This window comes from Lagopus muta, chromosome 4 (assembly GCF_023343835.1).
Source record: "Lagopus muta isolate bLagMut1 chromosome 4, bLagMut1 primary, whole genome shotgun sequence".
NCBI lineage: Eukaryota > Metazoa > Chordata > Aves > Galliformes > Phasianidae > Lagopus > Lagopus muta.
Window position 1 is genome coordinate 32,229,631 of NC_064436.1, and position 11,666 is coordinate 32,241,296.

Here is an 11,666-nt window from a genome sequence, read left to right on the forward strand (position 1 = left end):
AAATGCCAACCTTGACTGCCTGTAAGCAGTGCTATCTATCTGACTACACAGAGAGCATGACCTAAGACAGGGATGGTAGGTGAGGTATTCCTTACCAGCTGCTAAAGCCTCTGTTCCAAGAAAAAGTCCTTAACCTGTTAATCTACCAGTAACACCTAGTTTATAATCAGGACGAAGGCCAAGTCTGACTCTCCCATACAATAGCAGAAGAGAAGACCATCACAGTACACCATTCCTTGCCAACAGATTTTCAAGAAGCCAGTGTCTAGCCAGCATCCCAGGCTAACTGAGGAAGCCAAGCACCATGCTTGTGTGCTGTCTGCTGCCATCAGTGACAGGCTCCACTTCCAGAGATGGCTTCCCTAACTACATCTGTCTAGACATGCTGAGCTCTCCAGAAACTGACCAGGCTTTTAAATAACAACAAAGACAGTTTCTAATGAAATCTAAATTCACTTTTTCCATCAGGAAAAAAAAAAGTCTGTGCAAAGCAATGTATCAATACAACATATTTATTGACTGGTCTCTTCTAAGTGAGATCACCTCTCTTCCAGGTTTTAAGGTCATTCTAATGGGGTTCTGGATTACAGCAATCCTTTATAATCTCCTCCTAAGGAAGTTACACTTTCCATTGCTCTTTCTGTCATCAGCAGTCTGGCCATCTGCTGCCCAACTCCATAGCCTCTGTTCTCCACTGGCATGCTCTCAGGACTCTGGAATCTTTTGCTACTTGTAAGGGAAGTAGAGAGTATGATCCAAGCATTAGGTTTCATGATCTTCTACTGTTTCCCTCTCTTTTAGGGAAACCAAACTCAATGTTTCCTAGGTTACCTCAATAGCATCCAACCCTTACATGTACAATTCAGTGCCATCTAGTTAGGAGTCTTTAATTAACTGCTCAAATTAATGTAGCTAGTTGTGATATTATCTGCTTGGTAATGGAGGAACTGAAATCACTAATTTTTACAAACAATCCATTAGCAATGCTAGGTGGCTCAGACATAGAATAAGGCCCATGCTCTCTCTCACAAAAGGACAGCTGAAAACCAAGGAGTCACCAAAAGCTAGGAATACCTCTTGGGGAGGGACAGCCATCACCCAGCCTTCCAAGATGAGGTGACAACACCGATCAGCAAGCAACCCTGATCGTTTTTGGCCACCTCAATGTCACACTCTTCGTACGACTCAAGACCATGATACAGCTACTTAAGCTGAACACAACTTGTTGTGGGCACATCTCAAAAATACAACCATTAGAAGCATAACAAGTGGAACTGACAGAAGTTGAACTGAGCAGTTTGAGCACTTATGAATTCTTTTGTGATGCTTTTGCCTTTAAGAAGAGCTTGACAAAAAAAATCTTTTAAGTAAAGAAGCCTAAATATTGAAGTAATCTAACATTCTCAAGCAAATACCTTTCTCTCCCAGTTGATTTTTGCAGTTTTTGTTAAGATACACTGCCAAGATTTTATCTAATATACCCACATACAAAGAAGCTTTAATATTCGAGGAGGCCATAATTATCAAATACACATAATTAATATATCAACTTCAGTACTCAAGAGGAAGAACCTAGAACTAACGTGTTGTTACACGATGCAAGTTCAAAGAGAACCTCAAAAACAGCAGTTAGTAGGCTATAAAATAAAATGAGGCAATTAAAACAATTTAACTCATTGGTGGTACTATTACCATAGAAGAATACTTGGCTTGGTCGGGATGAGATTTATTTTCTTCATACAGCACCATGTTTTGGCTATGCTATCAAAACAGTACCCCATCAATATCAACAGTATTGATATAACACCAATGTTTTAGATATTGCTGAGCTGCACTTGAACAGCATCAAGGCCTTCTGTGTCTCACTCTGCTCTTCCACTCCCTAAAACAGCAGGTAGGCTAAGGGTGGGCAAAAGGTTGGGAGGAATCACAGCCAGGAGAGCAGACCCAAACTGATCAAAGGGACACTGCACGCCACACAATATGCTCTATATAAAAGGCTATGGCTTTATTGAAATGTTTGTTGCTCAGAGACTGGCCAGGAATCCCCCTACTTGTAGAAGGTAGTAAAGTGCATTGTTTTTTGGTGTTTTTTTTTTTTGCATTGTTTGCCCTCATTTTTTCCTTTCCTTCATTTATACCGTCTCAATCCATGAGTTTTTCTTGCTTTTGCTCTCTCAGTTATTCTCTTCTGCTGCTGCAGGGAGAGTTTCATCACAACCCACAAGTTTTGCTCATTTCTCTTCCGATCCTCTCACTCATCCCACTGTGGATGGAGCAAGCAAGCACCTGGTGTGAGCTTGCTGCTGGACAGATTCAACTCCCTCCACAAGACAAATGTTACCCCTGACAAAGCAAGGTACTGGTGATCATACAGGTCAATTTAGAGATAAGTTTAAGAGTATTTATGGTATAGGAATAACTACAGTGAATTGAAAATTTCTTATAATAGGGATTTCAAACAAAACATAAAAAGCACTTAGCTCTACCACTACATCAAAATCCAGCTAGCTGAAAGCTTCCTAAGCTACCAGGACAAGTATAAAGCAAATAAACCCAGTGCAGCAAGCTTACAAATCTTTGCATCTGTTCAGACTTTATGACATTAAGAACAGAAGATCCTCAGAATTGTATTAATTGTTTCTAGAAAAATGCAAAGTACTCCTGAAGAAAGAAGCCAAAACTCGAAGTGCCACAAAAAAAACCCCAAACTCATGCAGGTCCCATAGCACATACTGAGGTACCCAAGACCTACAGAAATATTCTAAAACAAGAAACATTAAATCCTGTCAGAAACAAGTAGACTAATGGAGCTTGCATCCCAACGGTGCTAACAAATTCAAAGAATACACTGTAGATTACATTAGACCTACGTATGACTCATCTAAATAATTGCCTAGCAAGCTGTGCCTGAAAAAAAAAAAAAAAACCAAACACCTCAGCATTCAAGAATTTCTACACCCAGGTCAGAGAAGGTGAGCTGTATTTCACTGATTTACTTTGCTGCAGAGCTTGTCAGTGCCTTGCAAAGCCAAGGTGGCAACGGAAGAGCAAATGGGACATATTACAGTTCACAGTACAACTGGAATGAGTTGACAAACCAGCTTAGTCCAACAAGTGAGGCTGAGAGAAAAAGACCAGCACTTTTTAAATTGCATCAATAGAGAGCTGTAAAAAGATGTTTGACTGGTGGGTGCTCCAAGAAAGCTACTGAAAAGATTTTTGGAACTTTCTTGGAATGAATCTCCATTGCGTCAATTTCATATCTTTCCTACTGCACTTCAGTACCACCTCCACAATACCTCATTCTCTGGTATGAGCCTTGTTAGGGCCCAAGTAGTCCCATTAGGCTCTTCCCCCTGGCAGGTGTGCCCCCACCCTGAAAATCAGTGCTTTTCAGCAAGTCTTCCCATAGGAAGCCTTGCCACACAACTGCCCACCATGATTTCCATCATCAGGACTCAGCCACTAAGTGGTAGCTCACACTGTCCAGTTCAGACTCTCTCAGCTGCACACCGCATAAGGAGAGAAGATGATGACCATGGTACTCTGGTTCAACACGTTATTTAAAAATATTAGTTTTAATATTCTAGAGGAATACATCTAATGGTTGATGTGTTGTCTCAAATAAGAGAGACCTTCTTAATACCAATTCATGGACAGTTTCCCAAGAATGATAAACAATTTCTTAGTTTCACCTCTGCCAACACTATGTGAAGTGAGTTTCCATCAACATTTCAAACACAAATCTGCCAAATACTTCAATTCTGGTATCAATCCCAGAGATCAACATCTTCCTACCATCATTCTACCACTTCATCTACTGAAGTGGAATGACTGTCTGGTAAGTTCAGCTTTATTTCTTTAACAGATATTGCAAGGTAAAACACTAAATATCAACTCTAAACATTCTAAAACTTGAAGGCAATGAAATACACACCATCATGTTATTTAAGCACTTAAAATAGTCCAGCCTGTTCTTCCAAGTTTTAATTGCTGATATTCTACAGCTTCTATAAATAAACAATCAGGAGTAGTCAAATATAGCTGATCACACCTGTGGTGGGGAACTAATCAGATGACCCATCCTTTCAGCCCTGGTGTGTACAGCTCTACTACTCATCTGCAAAACCCCATAGCTTCACTGCTAACTCAAGATATTAAGTATCCATTGAAGATTACACTGGTAAGAGCTTGATAAGCAAACTTGCACAGAAGAAAAAGATACATCAGTTGAAACAGGACACAGAGCAAGTTTTCCAATTAAACATCAATATTTAATTGGCCCTCAAAACTGAAAAGTACTGTGGTTTAAAAAGAGGGTGTGACATGAGATAACAGCAGTGATTCACCTGGAAGACAAGGAATACAAAAGCAAGAGACGAGCTAAAACCTGCACTGCAATGAGAATACATGGCATCATAGCCTTAACAACTCCTCTTGTGCTGGAAGGAAAGGTTAAGAACAGGGCAATGTGGTTTTCATTGGAACAAATCATGGGAAAAACTATAACCATCACAGAACCCACCACAAATGGCCATTACCAGTTAATTTACTGATGACACACACTACAGCCATTCACAAACAAATACAGTAAGACAGTGTAAATCAGAACAGCTTAAATAATTTGAACTGACACATTTTTTCCTCACCAGAGCCGGACCACAGAGACTGCAGAGGTATGGAGGAACAATATTGGCAACAAAGGAATTTCCTGCCACTGTAGAACATCTCAAATCTCAACTCAACTAACTTCTGTTACCCACATGCACAGAATGAGATACTAAAAGTTTATGTAATTGCTGTCTATTAGCTTTTCAAGTAGTGCCCTTCTTTCACCAACAGCACAGCACTTCGTTCCATTCTGCTGGGGCTCATGTTATGGTGGTCAAAAAATGAATGCATTATAACTTCTATGCCCAAATATATGCACAAAAACTCCTTACTTCCTGCCTCTCAATTTCTCTCAGATATTGTCTCTTGCAGTCCAGGGCAGAAGAGGAGGTGACATGGAAGAAAAGAGGCTACTGCCCCTGTTGAGAAGAAGGAAGACCTTTATGCACACACCTTGTTCAACACCTGAAGTTCCACTAAACAGATGGGAAACTGGGTTTCATTTTGGTTAGGCTTGCCAGAGACCTACTTAATAGAAAAAATCTCTACAACCTTGCCACACACAAACTTCATTCTCTAAATGCGACTTCTCAGCAACTTTATCACAATGAATATATGAAGCCTTAAATCAGACTTCCAACCCTGAACAGCTCTTCAGAGCCAGAAACATCAGCATGCAGAAGCCCTCACTGCATTCAGCTCCAACAGCAAGCGCTCAGCTTTCTGGAGAAGGTGACACTTAGTCTTGCACCTAATCAGCACACAGTGCTATCTTCCTTTAAAATCTAGTCTGAAAATCTGTCCAGAAAGGAGAACTCTATTTTTTTTTCCTTAGACAGGGCAGAAGAGTGGAAAATAAACTGGCACAAGACAATTAAGCTTGACATATCTTCTCCCCATTATATATTATTGAAAGATATCTGTCATGTACAATTTTGAATTGTACTGCTGCCAATGGGTGTGAATACTTTTGTAGAGCACTTGGATACTATTTTTGCGACCAAAAAAAATTCCTTGGTTACCACAAGGATGCCATTTATCTATTTCAGTCTAAGTTAAGGTAGGGCTATCTAACTAATGATAGGGTTATCACAGTACCATGAAGACATCTGGACTTGTCAAGCCTGTTCTTTAATCCTTTGTCTAAATGGGCTAGACAGTTTGTACCACACAAAATAATTGTTCATACTCTTACAGTAAGTTAACAATTGAGAAGAGAGCTGTCTGTATTTCTCAGCAATTATAAACCATGGCAGACTGAGGAGAGCAAGAAGGGAGTACCAAAAAACACTCCTCATCTCTTTGGTGCAGCACAGTATATACACACTGGGCTCCTACTATAGAGCTTATAGGCAGTAAAAAAAGCTAACTGTAACATGATTCAGCAAGGAGCAAAAGGACATGTTTAATTTCAAGTAACTCGTTAGGAATTCATGGCTTCCATAATACTTGTTCAAGAGCTCTAATAGCTCCGTAAATACCCTGCTGAACTCAGGCCAATGCAAATGTACTTCTCAGATGTGATTATGACATCTCAGGGATGACCTTAAATGCAGTCTTACATCTTCCTCCTGCTCCTTGGGGAAACAGCAAAAGAAGCGTTAACTTACCACTTAAAAATACCACCCACAACAAACCCTGCTATCTCCAGGTCTAGCTAGGTCGAGAAACACTTGCATACTAGTGATCTAGAGCGAGCCCTGGATTTTCTTTCCTCTGAGCATAATCACTATGGATCACATTCCATGCCATAAAACAATTCAAAATGGTCTTGTATCAAAGTGCGCACCAAACGTTGACATGCTGCCACCTCCTGACTCAGTAGGAGATCGACTTAAAAGTTTGCAAAGACATACCAGGTAACAGCTGGACTCAGTGCAGGAGACACTCAGCGCTGCTGAAACAGGACAGTCCTCTTCGTGTCTATTCGGCTCCTTGAAAAGTCATCCTGAAAAACATAGTTTTCTTTCAGATCAGCGATTTGTATCAGGTCAGAAAAGACTCCATAAGAACCGAGGACAGCACAGCACAACAAAAGGAATGGAGAGATAAAAAGAAAGGGTCTCTCCACATCAGAAAAACATTGAATGTCCTCAGCTGTATGCAAGGTCTGATATTTCAAGTGGAAGTGCTCAAACAAGGGAAAACTGCAGCAAAGGCAATGAAATGGAGATTTTTCAAATATCAACAACAGAACAAAAACACAGAGGAGAATTACCAACACAATTAGCTTACACCTATGACTTGCATGTCATGGAAACTAATTATTCAATTCTCTAGTGGTACTGTCTTGCAACGAAGCACTTCCAAAAGCATTTGTTGGGTGAATTTATTTAGAGAGAAGTTAACCCTCCTTTAAAATCCAGTGCAAGAATCACTTTCACCACGACTGGCCTGAAAATTTCATTATCAGAGGGCAGATGTAAAAGGGAAAGAAGAGAATGGAAGAGGAGGTGAAGAAAACACACAGAACAAGCAGCAAACACACAAATATCAACAATAATTGGGAAAAGCAGCCAGATATCTTGGGAGATAGGAAAACAACTTCTTGACTTCCAAGAACTCTTAATTTCTCTACTCTTTATAAATCCAGTACCATGCTGTCACCCCCCTCCCCCTCCCCCCCCCCCCCCCCCCCAATCTTTTATCATTAGCTTACTAATTAAATAAATTTTTGGAATAATATTTTCAGGGAGTTTCCTGTTTACACTGTAATAACACAACCAATAAAGTCAGTTATTGGAAGTGCTTGGACTTGGCATACACTCAGTCCAGAGTACAGCAATTATAAACAGGAAGCACGCTACTGTCGAGGAACAAAAGGCACACAAACTACATTTCTGCAGTTCCTGCAGTCTACTTAAGGTTCAAACCAGAAATCAAACCAAATACGAACAACAGTTCACTACCCATGCCAACAAGTATTTTCCAGCACTTTTTGAAGTTTTCTTTCAGAAAATCCACATCTTCCTTTCAATAGAAAACATATTCCATGGGCTGACACAGCCAAAATTATGTCAAGCATCACAAAGTAAACCTAGAAAGGATTTTTGGCATAACCAGATTAGAGTACGGTAGAGAAAAGTGGTTATAACCTACCCCTTATTCTGCAGGATTCTAGGTAAAGGACAAGGATTAACAGTCACACAATCTGAAAGTTTGTGAGCCTTTATGAGAATTACAGACATGGTGACATTATCCAAATGCACAGGCAGATCAGCATAATACACGAAAACCATAATTCAGCTACATGAATGGCTCTCTGCTGATCTGCATCACACCTGTACAAATGTGCCTTTTGAGAAGAGGAACAGCGTTAAATCTTGTCCGGCAATCTGGAAGAGAAATTCTGAATCAATGGATTTTTCATCTTAATCCAACTCAGATCAATTAACCTACCTTAAAAAGGTGGTATTCCATCATCTCAGTTCTGTACAGTGCTCCGATCACCTCACAAGCTGCCCAGAAAGGTAATCAAAGCACAGGCACTATTTTCACCTACATTATGCTAGGAAAGCATAGACCAATCCTAAATTTCTTTAAAAGACAACGTGGCTTGATAGAGCACACTTGTTTCATACATAAGTGGAGATATTTCAAGTTACACAAGCTACAACAAGCCTACAACCAAGTCATTTTCCAAAATCTACTTCTTGTACAGTCAGCAACAATCTCTGCTCAAGCCTCTCACAGACAGCAAAAGGCCTGCACACAAAAGCACACCCAGATCTCACATCTGAGCTAGAACTTAGATTATTCTCAGTCACCACTGACACTCCTCACAAACAGCTCATCTTTAATGAACAATTTAAAGATACCCATCAACCATTACTTGCAAAAAGACAAGAACAGACTAATACAGAGGTTTTAGGAAGGCCATTTAAAGGGAGAACTTCCAGTCAGAGAGTCTCTCAATTCAGTTCTGAAGCACTCTCTGCAGACACTACAGGAATTCTACATTCCTTTTAGATCAGGTTTAGGCAATGCAATTAACTGTCCCTTAAACTAAAAGGCTGCGCACCAAATCTCTGGCAGAGCGAGAACTAAAAGGAATCCCACTACCAAGCTTAGAAGCCCTTTTTTCCTCCCATCTCCTTCTGGATTTGGTATATTGTAGCCGTGGATTTCCACATAGGTTACTAACTGTTTCACTGCATCAAGGAGCAGCTCTTACCATACAATTCTTGCACAAATGCCCATCAATAGCAGAACTGCGAAACGGCTAAGGCTGGAAGGGATTTCTGGAGATAGTTTAATCTTGCCCTCCCACGCGAAAGTGAGACTCAGAAGAAATGATTTCAACCTCAAGTAAGGTTCCAGCTGCTGTCCTCATCTGTAGATTTTTACTTTTTCCAAACATACTACATGAAGATACTCACTAACTGTAATTCAACTTTGTGCCACACTATAGGGATGAAACCCAGCAAGAGGCTACACCTGGCTGTCAAGCATGGCCTTCTCCTAGGTTGCCTTAAAGTGTCTGCAAGATTCAAAGAGAAGTATACTGCCATGAACTGCAGCTCCTTCTGACTAAGTGTCCTTCCCGTTAACTCACAGCAATGGCATCACCTAGTGGAAGGCACACAGCTTGACAGGTTTTCTGGTTGGTTCTCTCAAACTTCTTTCCAAAAATCTAACCTAAAGGAGGCAATAAATCAATATCACAAGGTAGCCACTGGTAAACAAAAAGGCAAGAATTGCTCAGGAATAACACAGGCTAAGTAAACCTGTTGTGTGCATTCCAGCTGCTGAATGGCACTCCATAAGCTGCTTACCCAACTGAAGTGACAAGAACATATGCCTACCAAAATTGCTTTTCAGTCTATGATTGAAGAACCGAGGAGTTTAGTGTCAAAAAAACTCGGTAGGGTAAAATCCTGAATATATCAGGAAGCATAATTTCACAGAAAGGATAAAGACTCACAGATGAGTAAATGTCGAAACAGATCACCAAAGCAGCAACAGTCTTTACTCAGATAAGAAAGCCACTACAAAGTCAAAATGCATTTACCTTCCTATCTCCTGTAAGAATCGCAGGAGTTTTTTTTCCCCCCCCTTCTTCACCTCATTCTAGTTTATAATAATTCACTGGAAAAGTATTACAGCTTTACAGTGATGTTTTTATCCTCCTTTTAGGCTTTGCTATGATACCTTCGAAACAAGTAGGATGATACTGACCAACAACACTGCACATTTTGTACTCTAACCTTCATCACTAGAATGGAAACATGCTCCCTCACAACATTCTAGGTCAGCTAACCAAAGGGTGTTGGGCTGACCAGATGTTTGTTACCAAAGCCCCACTCTGTAAGGGCAAGCACACACATCAGAAATCCCAAGCAAGGCATCCTGAAACTACACTGCTCTTGTAGGAGGAAGTCATGGCAGCAAGAAGACTGCTGCGTCCATCAGATGACACTAGCAAAAACCTACAGTCTGAGAATAAGAATTGCCAGTCTATAGCAGCTGTCACCACATAGCACCACCTTTCCCAAGGAGCAGAATAGTCTGGTAGAACTTCTGTAACAGGAACAAGATAGCTAATAAATACATAATCTAATAAAATACTCAGGTGCCTCCATCACCTCACAAGCTACCAAGAAAGTGAAATTCAGGCACTAACTGCTTTCACTCACTGGTTAGGAAAACACACACCAATCCTAAGTTTTTTTAAAAGACAACATGGCTTGATAAAACATGTTTATTCTATACATAGAATCACAGAATGGCCTGGGTTGAAAAGGACTACAATGATAATCTGGTTTCAACATCCCTGCTATGTGCAGGGTTGCCAACCACCAGACCAGACGGCTCAGAGCCACATCCAGCCTGGCCTTGAATGCCTCCAGGGATGGGGTATCCACAACTTCCTTGGGCAACCTGTCCCAGTGTGTCATCACTTTCTGTGTGAAAAACTTCCTCCTAATATCTAACCAGAACCTCCCCTGTCTCAGTTTAAAACCATTCCCCCTTGTCCTATAACTACCCACTCTTGTAAACAGCCGCACCCCCTTCTGTTTATATGCTCCTTTCAAGTACTGAAAGACGATTATGAGGTCTCCCTGGAGCTGTCTCTTCTCTAACCTAAACAAGCCCAGTTCCCCCAACCTTTCCTCATAGGAAAGGTGCTCCAGCCCTCTGATCATCTTAACGGCCCTCCTCTGGACCTGCTCCAAGAGCTCTAAGCCCTATACTGGGGGCCTCAGGCCCAGATGCTATACTCCAGATAGGGCCTCACAAAAGCTGAGTAGAGGGGGACAATCACCTCTCTCTCCCTACTGGCCAGCCCCTTTTTTAATGCAGCTCAGAACAGTTGGTCTTCCGGGCTGCAAGTACACACTGCTGGCTCACATCCAGCTTCCCATCCACCAGGACCCCCAAGGCCATCTCTGCAGGGCTGCTCTCAAGGAGATCTTCCCTCAGCTTGTATAAATACCTGGGATCGCCCCCACTCAAGTGCAACGCCTCACATTTGGCCTTATTGGGCCTCATTAGATTGTTCATGGGCCTACTTCTCCAGCCTGTCCAGGTCCCACTGGATGTTTTCCCTTCCTTCTAATGTATTGACTACGCTGCTCAGTATCATAAACAGAGTTATTACAAAACAAGCTGAATGCTGCTGTAAGAAAAAAAAACAGCCAGAAAACAACTAGCTCAGCTTGAGAAAAAAAAAAAATAAAATACAAAGCCACAAACAGACTTCCCTCAGACCCACAAGCCATTTACACGTCTGAGAAAAATCTGGGGAAGCCCAATTCCCAGCAGTAGAGAAAGCCACAACTGCTATATCCTACTAAGGGGCCACAAGAGCTCCACCGCTTCAGGCACCCACCACAGAAATGCAAAAACACCAGACACGGGCCTCCCCCAAAACTAAGAAAGCAAGGCTGTTTCTTCCCTCTTCTACTCTTCTTTCCTTCTTTACAGCTCGCTTGCTAACAGAAAAAAAAACAAAACGCTAAATCCACAAACCCAACTAAAGCAGAACAAACTAGAAGCACCCATCCTCTCGAACTCCCCTAAAAACGTCAGGACTACGCATGCGCACACTG

At 41.3% G+C, this 11,666-nt stretch overlaps 1 protein-coding gene across 1 annotated transcript in view; it reads right to left on the reverse strand.

Annotated features, from left to right (window-relative positions):
• LOC125692341 (transmembrane protease serine 11E-like) overlaps positions 1-11,648 on the reverse strand; it is a 42,290-nt gene extending 30,642 nt beyond the window's left edge. Inside the window, 3 exon segments of the mRNA XM_048942725.1 lie at positions 6,471-6,562; positions 8,014-8,072; positions 11,051-11,648. The gene's annotated coding sequence lies outside the window, so the exon portion shown is untranslated.
• Between the last annotated feature and the right edge of the window lie 18 nt (positions 11,649-11,666).